Raw genomic sequence first — 12,481 nt, 5'->3', positions numbered from 1 at the left:
CACCACGCACACCTCTCTGATGTGTAATAAAAGAAACCTGCAGGCATAATTTGTTATGTAATATGCTGATAATACAAGTTTCGGTTTTCGATGGAAACCAGATGTGGAGGGACTGTCTTTAATTGATCCAGCAAGGGGAAGACTAATAGATTAACTAGTCCTTGCAAACCCCAATGGTGTTTTGATTTGTTTAACTTTAGGGGAGAATCCCAAGCTCAGGGCTTTGGAGAGGTTTTTACCCTCAGCTTCTGCTTTGCTGCAGCTGTCCTTTTTGTCAGACTCTTCCTTTTTTGAAAGAACCGGTTCATTGCCAACACGAAGCACATGGCCGGAGCTGGCGGGGCTCAGCGAAGCTTAGCTCTGCTGGACTCTCCTCCTCCTCGCCTCGTCCGGCTGCTGCCCTCCCCTCCACGCCACAAAACAGGGTCTGGCCAGGGGACTTGGGTGCTGGGAGGAGTGTTGATTGTTCTCCCTCAACTCCTTCCTGAAATGTCAGTCCGATCATCCAGGGAGAGTTTCTGTTTAAACTTGTCCAATGAATACACTTTCCAAAAATCATTGACTCTCTTTCTCTGATTAATTTGTTTGTTTCCTGCCTAACTTTGAGGGTTTTTTCTGGATGGCTGAGTCACCTTTATTATGGCTCAAGGTTGGGGATGGCACTGTAATAGCTGACCCCATTAACAGCAGTTTCATTGCCTGCCGGGATGTGAACTTTGGAAACAAACGCAGAGGCTTAGATATGCTGATGTGCCCTGAGACTTGCTTAGAAAATTTTTGTTGTAGCACAGTTTACATTAACATGATTAATGACTGCGCCACTGAAAAGTCCATATTCAAAAGCAATTTACCGTTCCCTAGGGTTCTTCTTACAGTGAAGTATTTTTCTTTGCCAAACAACTTTGTTTTAAGGTAACTTCCTTGATGCTTAATCCAAACCTCCTGTGCACAGGGTTTTGGGGCAAGATTTGGGCTTCGTGTATTGCGGGTTGTGGTTTTGGTGGTGCCTGTCTTAACCTTACCGAACTTGGGTCAGGAAGAACTCGGATTCTTATCTAAGAAAGTTCTCTGAGATCCTGAGCAACAGAGTGCTGTGCTGGCTAGGATGGGAGGAAATCTTCCAGAGGAAACTTGGCTTCTGGGTATCTTGGAGTGATGCGAGGAGGCTGGAGCTGAAGATTTTATTTTCTTTCTCCTCACAGTGATTGGAGATACTTGAGCTTTTCTGAAAAATAGAGACGTCCTTGGGTTTTTCTTGGTTTTTTTTTTTTTGTTGTTAAATGTGGGTTGATTGAGAGGGGGAAATGCTGATGGGTGGATCTGAAAGCAGCCTTAGGAACCCGAGAAAATAAAAACATGTTTGAAGGACTCTGGAAGATTTTGCATTTCAAAGGGTCTACCTTGTAGAATTTCACATCACGTCAGGGGTTACAGAGAAGTGTGACAGGCACCCCCGCTTCTTTAATGGTTCTCCCTCTCTCCTGCTGTGGGGGCTGCACGGGGAAGCTGGCTTTTGCATGGGGGATGGGGGACAGCTTGGCCAGACCACGCTGGAATATCATGGAAACCACATTGCCTCTTGGGCATCTGTAAGTCTTGGGAAGGACTTTTTTCACGGTGCCACTCTCAGGAGGCTGAAAGCAAATCATGTTGGTAAACAGCCCATTTGACCCCAGAATGCAGTGGCAGGCTAACTCCTGACTTCTCCACTCACTGTTTTTGTTCTCTCATTAAACAAAGAAACAGATTCTTCCCTTGCGCTGGTATAATATGATTCCTAAGGATTTAGCTGAAATGGGTGCAGATTGTTCAGAGAATAATGGCAGCACCCACTGGTTGTTGAAGGCCCACCCTGGGCCCTGGGCTTTGTATACACTCTCTAATTCTCAAAGCAAACCTGCAGTTATACCTGAGGCTCAGAGAGGCCAAGTAACTGGCCCAAGGCCACATAGCCGGAAGGCAGAAAGCCAGGAAGGAGCTCTATTCCTTCAGGGCCTGCTTGCTTTCCATATGCCGTGCTGTGTGTTCATATGATAGAGGCACTGGGTTCTGTTTTATCTCAAAGCAGAAATTTTGTTTAGTCTTGTTGACACCACAGAGAAACCTAGAACTTTTAACTCCCTTTTCCCCTCCACTCCCCTCTGCTATGGCTGTGTGTTTTTTTGTTTTTTGTTTTTTTGGAGTGATTGAAATCTGTATGTACTGTAGGACGAAAGGCAGTGCCATAGTTTGGGAGGCTGAGATGTTTTGCTTCAATCTCAGAAAAGGCAGATTCACAAGAAAACATTTCCTGTGACCTTCTGGGGGAAACAGGAAGTAAACCTGGCAGCCCACTGGAAGCACCACCATTTATTCAGATTCCATTTTCCGTTCAGAGAGATTCTTAAAAGCGTTTCCAACTTTTTTTTATTTTTGCATTTGTAATTCAGATGTCTCAAAGTAAATTATGATGTGGTGTTTGCCACTCCAGGTCTGTACAATATCATATTTTGTTTACGTGCCTAAAGTAATCAAATAACTGAACGAACACAATTGTATATCCTCCAGTGTGACTGAACTTGGTGCGCCCCAGCCAGGGCTGGGCAGCAGTCCTGCATTGTGTCTCAGACAGATGGCTCTTTGCAGGTTGGTTCTGGGGGGTGTGTGAGTGTGCGTGTGTTTTGAAGGAAGAATAAGGAGACCCATCTCTAGCAAGGCCTGCCTGGCTGGGCGTGCTGTCCTTTCTGCCCCGGAAGAGTTTGTAGGAGAGTGCTGGGGCCCCTGTGCTCTGAACTTCTAGAAGCTAGAGTAATGGTTCTGAATCTTGGCTGCACATTAGAGTCACCTGGGAAGGTTGAAAAAAAAAAAAATCATCCAGATGCCCAGGCTGCATTCAGGCCCAATTACATCACAATCTTGGAGAGGGGGGCAGCAGCCCAGTGTTGGTATCTTTAAAGTTCCTGAGTCGATTGTCTTGTGCATCCAAGACTGAGGAGTGAGGGCTGTAATAGACCCCATGCATACCTAGGGGTCGGTTCCTTAGTTTCCCTATTCCTTAGCAGGAGATTGGGGGCTTTCGTATTCGGGAGTGGAGCAAACCTATTGGTATTTTCTGCTGCTGCTGCTGCTATGTCTTGGTGAAGTGGCATCTGAAAGGCACCCATCCCTAGGGGAAGTGTCTGCTGTGGGCATCATCGAGGTCATTTCTGTTTCTGCTGGGCCAAGATTCAGCAGAGTCCCTTTGAACGACCTTCTTTCCAGATTGAAGGGGGCAGATTTTACTCAGGCTGTGGTTTCGGGCGGTTCTCATGCAGGGCCTGCCTCCCCATGGTCCTAGTGGCCTTGTTCCTTCTGGGGGTTTGGCACACCGTGTGCCCCTGGGGCTCAGGGAAGGAAAGATGCAGTTAGGTTCCAGGGCATATCCTGGCAACTCTCAGTGAGTGGTGAGTCTTTTTCACCCAGGTTTGCAGTGGATGTCACTCTGTCAGCTCAGAGCCTGTCTTGCCGTGAATATACTCAGGATTACATTTCATAAAATTGTGTTTAGAATGGCCAGGGGGCTTGGAGAGTGAGAGCTTCTTGGGCCTGCTGATGTAAGCTTCTGGAAGAGAGGTCTGATCCTTAAGAGGCGAGGTGACTCTCCTAGGGTCCCGTAGCCAGTTCTCAAAGGTGCAGACTCTGTCTCCTGAGTCCCTGCCGTACTGCTGTGTTCTCATGATGTGGAACCTTAATTCCTGCTTGCAAGACAGCCTGCGTTAGCGTAGACCAGCAGGTGAACTTGATCATTGCTCACAGAGTTCGTTAGCCAAGTGAAACATGCTATCCATCCCCCGTCCCCACCCCCCAGTCCCAGTGGAAGGTGCTGAAACCTTGTAAAGGTGAGCTTGATGAAAAAGCTTTTGGCCTCTTTGCCAAAAGTGTGTCAGTCTGTCCGGCTGTGTTGGGGTGGTGGTGAGTAGTGAATAAGGGCTCTTCCCCCCTGTGGGGAGTTGGGTTTGGGCTGAGTGAAGGGAGAAGAGGAGAATTGCTATTTTTCTCAGGGCTGCAATTTCCACATTCATTTAGCAGACATTGGTTGGACATCTGCTGGGTGTCCAGTGTGGAGCTGGGCACTTTGCTTCATTAGTTCATTTAATCCTCAGCACAACCTGTGGCTCAGGGACTAGCCCGATTTCATTGCTGAAGACATGCTGCCTGCAGAAATCACTCACCCCAGGTTGAGAGGGGAGGTTGGGATTTGAACTTGGCCCAGCTGACCTCAGCCCTGTATTCTTTCTACCACACCCTGCTGCTTTTCCATCCAGTGCTCACCAGGGGAGGAGAGTTCCTGTTGTAAGACATGTGCATTGCCCAGTGGGCGTTCCCTGGCAACTCCTGCCTGGGTGCCATGCTGCAGCTTCTAGGAGGGGGCGTGGGTGGGCCTTCGAGCTCCTGGATAGCTGGGTTTGTACAGGTCCTGTCTGGGGCCGTTATGTGTTCTGGCAGCTGGACTGTGCCTTGTGCAGGAGAGGCGGCTTATGCAGGTTCCAGTTGCTGCTGCCTGCCCCCACCCCATGGAGGCCACCCTCCCTTCCAGGCTGCCCTCTGGCTGAAGCCTGAAGCACCCTGACAGACAAAACCCAGCTGGGAGAGGCCTCGGCCCTGCCTGGAATTCCCCTTGCTCTGGCATTGGCCTTGGCTATGGGCCTGGGAGCGGAGGGAGGTTCTGTCCGCTGGCTGGGAGCAGCTTCTCTGCGTGTTTGGAAGTGGAAAGACTAAGTTCTCTGCAGCTGGGTGTCTCCATGATCTGGGTGAGGAGAGGGAGCCTGGCTCCTGAGCCCGGGGGAAAAGAGGTCTGTGGTTTTGAGTCTCCAGAAGGAGTGCAGAATGCGGGGAAGACCGTCTGTGGCATGATCCTGGGGACCGGGCTGTAGGAACCGCTCTCCCCGGTATGGCAGTCAAATGATTCAGTTTCCTGGCTGGAAGGCAGTGGGCACAGACTGCCTACTTGCTGGACCTAATTTGCCCTGTAACCCTCACTGGGCCTCCGATTTCTCACCTTGCTGGTCCTGCCACCCAGCATTTTTAGTAAGATCAGTTTAGAGCTTGTTTGAGAAGCCCCTTGCAATGGGCGTAGTGCCTTGCAGAGCAATGCCAGGTAGGAGATGAATGTGACTGGGGAGGCAGGGGTTCTGCTGCAAAGCCCATGGTCGGCTGCATGCCAACCAGGTGCTTCTTGTGGCTGCAAGAAGAATGGGACTGTTTGGCGTCACAGAGGAACTTTGGGCAGAGTCTAGGTGAAACCCAATTCTGTATCATCAAGGGCAAAAGTAGCATTCAGCTTTGGAATCAGAAGCCTGGGTTCAAATCCCAGGTCTGCCCTTTGCCGGCCATGCCATGTGCCTTTGAGCAGGCGACTGTGTCTCTGGCCCCCATTCCCTCTTCTGGAGTATGGTAGTGCTGACAGCACCCCCAGCCCATAGGTTCGGGGCCCTGAGTGAGACCACACATGAGGACACTTAGAGCCCACCAAACATTAGTGAGTATCTCATGCAGCCTGTGGTAAGCGTGTGCTGTTGCGAGGACTGAAGGGAGGCCGGAAGGACATGAGTCAGGCAGGTTGCCCTGAGGAGGTCAGTCAGTAGTGACAAGATAAAGGACAGAGCAGAGGGGACTTCAACTGGAGTTGGGCTTGGCTGGATGGGTCAGGCTGGGGTAGATAGAGCCTTTTCTCCTCCAGCATCTTCCTCTCTCAGATAGCGTAGGGTTTTTTCGGGAGGAAAACTTGAAAGTATGCATTACAGTTTAGTTTGCAGTGTGTCTGTTACCAAGAGTTGAGACTGGTGAAATCTTTTAAGTTTTCTCTCTAGGAAACTAAATCTTTGTTTACCAAAAGTGATTTAGTTTTGCTCCTAAGCATAGAAAGTTAAATGCATGTATGGGTCATGATGTGGCCTCACCGTCTTGGCTCTGCTGCGACCGACACTTCTATGAATGAATTCTTTGGAAACCAAGAAATTAATGGCTGCATCCCTACCTAGACTGAGAGTGAGGGGCCCACTTACCATATTTTGGATTCTCTTTAGGTGCTTTGCAGTGGGCATCTTTGTTTTTTGCTCTTCTTCTCATGTTGGGGGAGCTGCCTTGGACACCTAGAGTCAGCGTCTTCCGGGTGCGGGTTATGTGGTTGCAGCTGGAGCGCCTGCCCCCAGCTCGGCCTGCGGTGTGATTCCGGCTGCTTCTAGATCCCTTTGCCACCTGAACCTGACCTCAGTCTGCAGGAGCAAGAGCTCATCTAAGCTTGCTGAAGCTTTGAAAGGAGCCCTTGGCTTGGAGGACAGAGGGAAGGGTCCAGGCTGTGCCATCTGGCTTCTGTTGGTGCAGGCCTCTGACTCCTGACGCGCCTATTCCCTGGGTCTGGTGAGCATTGCGCCTCATGAGTCTGGGGCTGGCTGGCATCCTGTGGGGTGAACAGGATGGACAGTCTTGACTCATGAGATTTCCTGCTGTACTTTGGGTAGCTTTGAGGGAGACCCCTTTCTATGGGGTGTGAAGACTCATGCTGTTTACTAGGTTCTGGGAGGCGGCCCTGACTCCAGACTGTGACAGCCCCTCCCCTCTGGGGCTGGCCCTAGACCGTCCTTTCCAGAGGACCCACCAAGGTGGCTGGGCATGGGTGGCCTTGAAGCAGACCTTCTGCTAGGGCAATGAGATCCTGAAGCTTTGTGAGCGAGGGCTGCATAAGGGAGGTCTCTGAGGTGTCTCAGCTGCCTCTGGTCTCATGGATGTGACAGAACTCATCTGCCAGGTGGAGTGTGTCATCCTCACCCACTGTGTCCTCCTTGGGTGTGTCACTGTTCCTGTGATGAGCACAAAACATACCTGCCATGGCGGTGGTCCCCAGGCTCAGTGCAGTTCAATCAATATGGAGTAACAGCTACTATGTGTGTCAGACACGTCGTCAGGCCCCGAGGAATTCAGAGATGCATCTACTGAATCTCTGATTTTAAGGAGTTCATAGCTCGTGTTATGGACAGTCAGACTGCAGGTTTTTATTGAGGTTCTACTGTGTGCTAGACGCAGTGTAATAAATGAATGAAGATATGTTTACACAAGGTACTGGTGAGTTACACCGTCCTCTGGAAGTCATAGAAGGTCTGTCTAACCAAGCCGAAGAAAGGAGGGCAGGGAAGGCTTCCTGGAGGGGGTGACAGCTGACCTGAGTCTTGAGGAATGAGCAGGAGTTTAGACAGATGAAGAACGGGGAGGAGGAGATATTCCAGACCAGGAGAGCAGGTGTCCCCAGTCACAGCAGCATGAGACTGTGTCAGGGAATCTGGGAGACCTGGAGCCTGAGTGAGATGAGTGTAGATTTCAGAGGGGAGTGGAGCTGATCTGGGTCAGGATGGCAGTGAAGGGAAGGGCGAAGGGCTGGGAGAAAGCCCACCTTCAGGGCGACACTGCCCAGGGGCCCAGCCTTTTGACCTTGGAGTGACCTTCCTGGAGAAGCATGAGACTAGCCTCTGAGAATTTTCATCAAGTGCCGCCTTGGCCAGAGTGATGTGGTCTTTGTTTATTTTTAGACAAAACTCTCGCATTTAGCGGGGGCACTTGGGATTCCCAAGAGCTTCCAGAACGTCTTGCCTGTGCTGCGCTGGAACTAAAGAAGTCAAAGTTCTGGCGTTGTGTGAGTTGAAACAGTGCGATTCAGTGTAAAACTACCTTATTTTTTCTTTAAAGGGGAAAACAGGCACCTAACCGTGTTGGTGCGATGGAAGAGGGAGCTTCGGTGCCCCTTGGGCTCTGTCATAGCCTGTTCTCACCAGTGTTCTCAAAGGCAGGGGGAAGCTGCTGACACAGACACTCGAGAATGGCAGGCCTGAGTCACCTGACTCCTGGCGGCCAGTGCGCCTGAGGCCTCTGCAGCCCTCAGATGCCAGCCCAGATTCCAGGCCCCGTTGACTGTGTGGCATGTGACCTGGGCCCAGAAGAGGAGAATTAAGAAAAATACTGAACCTGTGCAGAGGCGGAGGTGGAACTGCAGTTAGCAGCCCATCTTGGCTTTGGGGGGTGTCTTTTCCAAGGCTGGTAGGGTTTTGCTCATCTGCATTTACTCCTGAGGGAAGAAGAAAGTGAGTAAGTTAGCCACAGATGGTTTTGATTTTAACAGTAAACCTCTCTGTTCATCTCATTCCCGGGGAGGTTAGCACATGCCTTCACCTGTTAGAAAAGAAAGCAAAAGAGGATCTGGCCTGGCTGCGTCCGCATAGGCCAAAAGTTGAGCAGCAAACTGGAGTGAAAGAGCATTATGGCCAGAAGTAGGAGCAGAGAGGGGATCAGACACCTGGGCTCAGGAGAGTACGTGATAGTCCACAGGTAAATGAGTTCTAACTTGTTTTGGGGAAAAAACGATTTTTTTTTTTTTTTTTTTGAGATGGAGTCTCACTCTGTCACCCAGGCTGGAGTGCATCAGTGGCGTGATCTCCGCTCACTGCAACCTCCGCCTCCTGGGTTCAAGTGATTCTCTCGCCTCAGCCTCCCAAGTAGCTGGAACTATAGGCGTGTGCCACTATGCCCAGCTAATTTTTGTATTTTTAGTAGAGACGGGGTTTCACCATGTTGGCCAGACTGGTCTTGAACTCCAGACCTCAGGTGATGCCCCTGCCTGGGCCTCCCAGAGTGCTGGGATTACAGGCGTGAGCCACTGCCCCTGGCCAAAAAACGATTTTTAAAAGCATGTGTGAGGTTCAGGTGAGTCCTTATATGTTACACATGATTTCAGGAAGTCATAGTTCTGAGACATGGCGTGGTGACATGCTCCTCTGCCATGGAGGAGCGTGGCCAGGGTGGTGTCCGTCTGCTCACCTGAGGAGCTCCCTGGGTCTGCCAGCTTCCTGCCTGGCCAAGCCCTTCCCCTGCACTTATGAGACGACGACTGAGCGTGGCTGATCCTGCCCGGTTTCTGGGTGGATCAGTGGAACCTGGGGGAACCAGGGTAGAGTCCCTTATGGGAGGCAGCCATTGGCCTGGTCAGGCTTTGGGCGCTGTTGGAGACAGGGCTGAATTTTTAGCCCCGAGTGTAGGCACAGGCGAGAGCTGGAGCCCAGGCACTTGTTCCCTGTGTGGCTGGCTGCTCATCTCTGATTTAGCTTTGGCTCCATTTTTGTCCTACCCACTGGTTGCTACTGGAGCCAGCATGGTGGTCACAGCCACTGGTGTCTTAGGGCCCTGGAGGAGAAGACAGCAATCCCAGGTTGCCCTCTCCCCTGCTCAGGGCTGATCCTGGCAGACATGGAGGAGGAGATAGGCAGGAGGAGATAGGGAGAAGACTTGGGAGGGAGCTGGATCTTCATGCCAAATGCAGGAAGAAGCAAGCCATCGTTCAGTTCATGTTTGAGCTGCGTCAGCCCATGTGAAGGCCCCTGCACCTCTGGGAAGAACTGCAGGGAGCATCTCTCTGGTCCCCATCTCCAAGGTCGGGGAAGCATTTTACAGTTTTGGCGGTGATGCGGGGAAGGGCCACAGCCAGAACTTCATGTAGCAGTCTAGCATGCCACACCTCACTGGAACCCCGCACGCTAGAGGGGAGCTGCCTTGTGAGAGGTGTTCCAGTGAGTTACTGGTGGTGACATGGGCTCCAGAACAGTGTCTGGAACAGGAACTAGTAGAGCTCAACGTCTTAGATTCCTTAAAAAAAAAAAAAAAGGTGATTTTGTGTGTCTTAATGATTTCCTTTATAAATGGAGCCTCTTATAGTACAGGGCAGTACAGATGAGCCCAGACAGTTGGACAGAATGTTGGGTAGGGCCGATGTCAGTTAGAAAAGCCTGAGAGAAGAGAGAGTAGGGCACAGAACCAGTGAAAAGGATCCCTGGGTTCTAGTGCTGCCACTTGGTGGCTTTTGACTTTGGTTCAGTCACTTCACTTCTCTGAGCTGTGATTTTCTCATCTGTGGACTGGGAATAATAGTGCCTACTTAACAGAGGAGGAGGAATAAATAGGATAGTGCAAGTCCAAGCACCCAGTTCTTTCCTGTTTTCATTCACCCAACAAGTACTTTTTGAATGCGACTGTGCGTTAGGCTTCACCGTTAATTCATATAACCACCCTGAGAAGTGAGTGCTGTTATTATTCCCTTTTTATAGATGAAGAATATAGGGTTCTGTAAGGTAAAGTGCCCAAGGTCATTTAGCTCATGGGCAGTAGTTTTGGGTTTTGAACTCCCAACTTTAGGACTGGCAAACTGTAGCCTGATGACTAAATCTGGCCCACTGCCTACATTTGTAAATAAAGTTTTATTGGGACACAGCCACATCCGTTTGTGTAGGTAATGTCTGTGGCTACCTTCACACCACAGCTGCAGAATTTATAGACCACAGGGTCTACAAAGCCTAAAATATTTATTGCCTGGCCCTTTACGAAAAAAAATGTACTGACCTCTTCTCCACATGAATACTCTGCACTCCGGACCTGGGCTGTTCAGTATGTTAGCTGTAGCCACATGTGGCGATTTAAATTAAATCTAAATGAAATGAAGACTTCAGTTCTTTGGTTGCACTAGCCATGTGTCACATGCTTAATAGCCGCATGCGGTGGTCACCTCTCAACGTTGGACAGCACAGACCCAGAACGTTGCTGTCTTTGCAGAGTGTTCCATCAGGTAGGAGCACACGAGACTGTGTCCCAGTGTAGGGAGAATCCAAATCTGGGAGAACCAAAAGTGCAGAGGAGGCACTCTGGTGAAAGAAAAGACACTGGACCTTCCTGCTCCCAAAACACAGAATTGAAAATTAGTTTGTTGACTCTGAGGTGACGCAGAAATGTCTGCTGTGGCAGAGGGAACCTGGGCCTGGAGTGAAGAGGCTGTCCCTAAATCTTATGACCATTGGCAGGCCCCCGCCATGCCCCTCTGCAGCCTGTAACCTCAGCTGCTGGTTCACTGGGGCCATTGGCCTCATCAACTCTGCCATGTCCAATGCCCCGTGTGTGTTTGCATGCTGGGTCCTGCAGAAATCCCATTTTTATGTATTCATACCTGTTCTGTTCTGGGCCATTTGGGCCTGTTCCTACTGTGCTGGAATGGGAAATACATGGTCTGATGAAATGACCATGTTTTCCATGGGCATCAGATAAAGAACTACTTCATTCATTCAAAATGATGGCTACTGTGTGGCATGAGGAAGGAAGGTGAGTTCCAGGTCCCTCAGCTAGCTAGTATCATGTGACTTACTCCTTAAAGTGCTGTCCACTGCCAACACTGATGCCGTGTGTTGAATAGCTTGGAGCTGGGCTGAACTGTAGCTCTTGTCTTGCTTGGTCCATAAATGCTCTGAATAGGAATCTCTTTGGAAGCTAACTAGGGGCAGAGTCATTCTGAGGGGTGAAGGCAAATATGGAGGGCATAGATCTCCAGTTCATCAGACCCAGGCATAAACGCATCAGTGCTGGACCCATCTCCCCCACATTCGTGCATGCTGATAGACTCTGAGTGTGGAGAAGAGCTGTGTGGCCGGTTACCAGAGGGCTGGTTGTAGTCCAGGCTGTCTACATTGGAGTCTCTGAAATGCATTGTACAGTCAGGAGTCCAGTCCATTGCTCCTGTTAGGAATGGCTGGCTTTTCCATGTTTGGTTTACATGGTTACAGTCTGCACGAATCTTCACACTTTAAACAATGCCCACTCCCTCTGTAATCAGGATGGAAACCTTTATAAAATGCAAGAATAAGATACCAGGAGGACTTTTCAGAACCTTGGGCAAGAGTGAAAAAAGAAGAAAACCAGTTAAGTAAGCCCAGTGAACTTAGCTCTAGAATAGTTGCATGAAGTGCCTGGTAAGGAGGAAGTTGTGTTTAAGAGGTCATACGTGGAAAATTTTTCCCCTACATGCTTTAAAAGGGAAAAGAATAGCCTTGGAAGGCCAGCCTTGATTACGTGTGCCCCTCCCATCCCACTGCCACCTTTGACACTGTGCTTGCCGCTAGCCAGCCACTCCTGGGATGGTGTCCTGTGTCTTCCTTCTTCAGCCAGTGGAGGGGTGAGATCATTCGAGATTAGGCTGTGCCCTAAATTTCTCACTGCTGTCCCAGCACTCAGGGAGACTAATTGCATGTGCCCAAAAGAACCCGGGCACAAATAAATTTATCATGGAAATTATCTTTTTAGAGTGCTGGCGTTTTCTGAGCACCTACTGTGTGCCAAGCACTCTGCATACATTCTCTCATCATCTGCTCATTGCACAGCCAGCTGAGGGTGACTAGCCCCACTAGGCAGTAGCTGAGCTTTAGCCATGTCCCTGAGAGAGTATGGCTTGTGATGGGCTAGAGCCTGGCTTGAAAATCCAGGTCCCTCTGCTCCAAAGCCAGTTTCTCCTCACCACATAGTTTTGTCCCCAGTTGTGCACATGTTGCTGTTTCAAAGAGAAATCTCTTGCTCCTCTGCATGGGTTCCCTGATGACATTTTTATCACGGCCTGTGGGCAGAGAAGTAGGTTGCTCACTGTGGGGTGACATTTAAGAAAACCAAC

Source organism: Pongo pygmaeus, chromosome 8 (genome assembly GCF_028885625.2).
Source record: "Pongo pygmaeus isolate AG05252 chromosome 8, NHGRI_mPonPyg2-v2.0_pri, whole genome shotgun sequence".
NCBI lineage: Eukaryota > Metazoa > Chordata > Mammalia > Primates > Hominidae > Pongo > Pongo pygmaeus.
Note: the sequence above shows the minus strand (reverse complement) of the source record.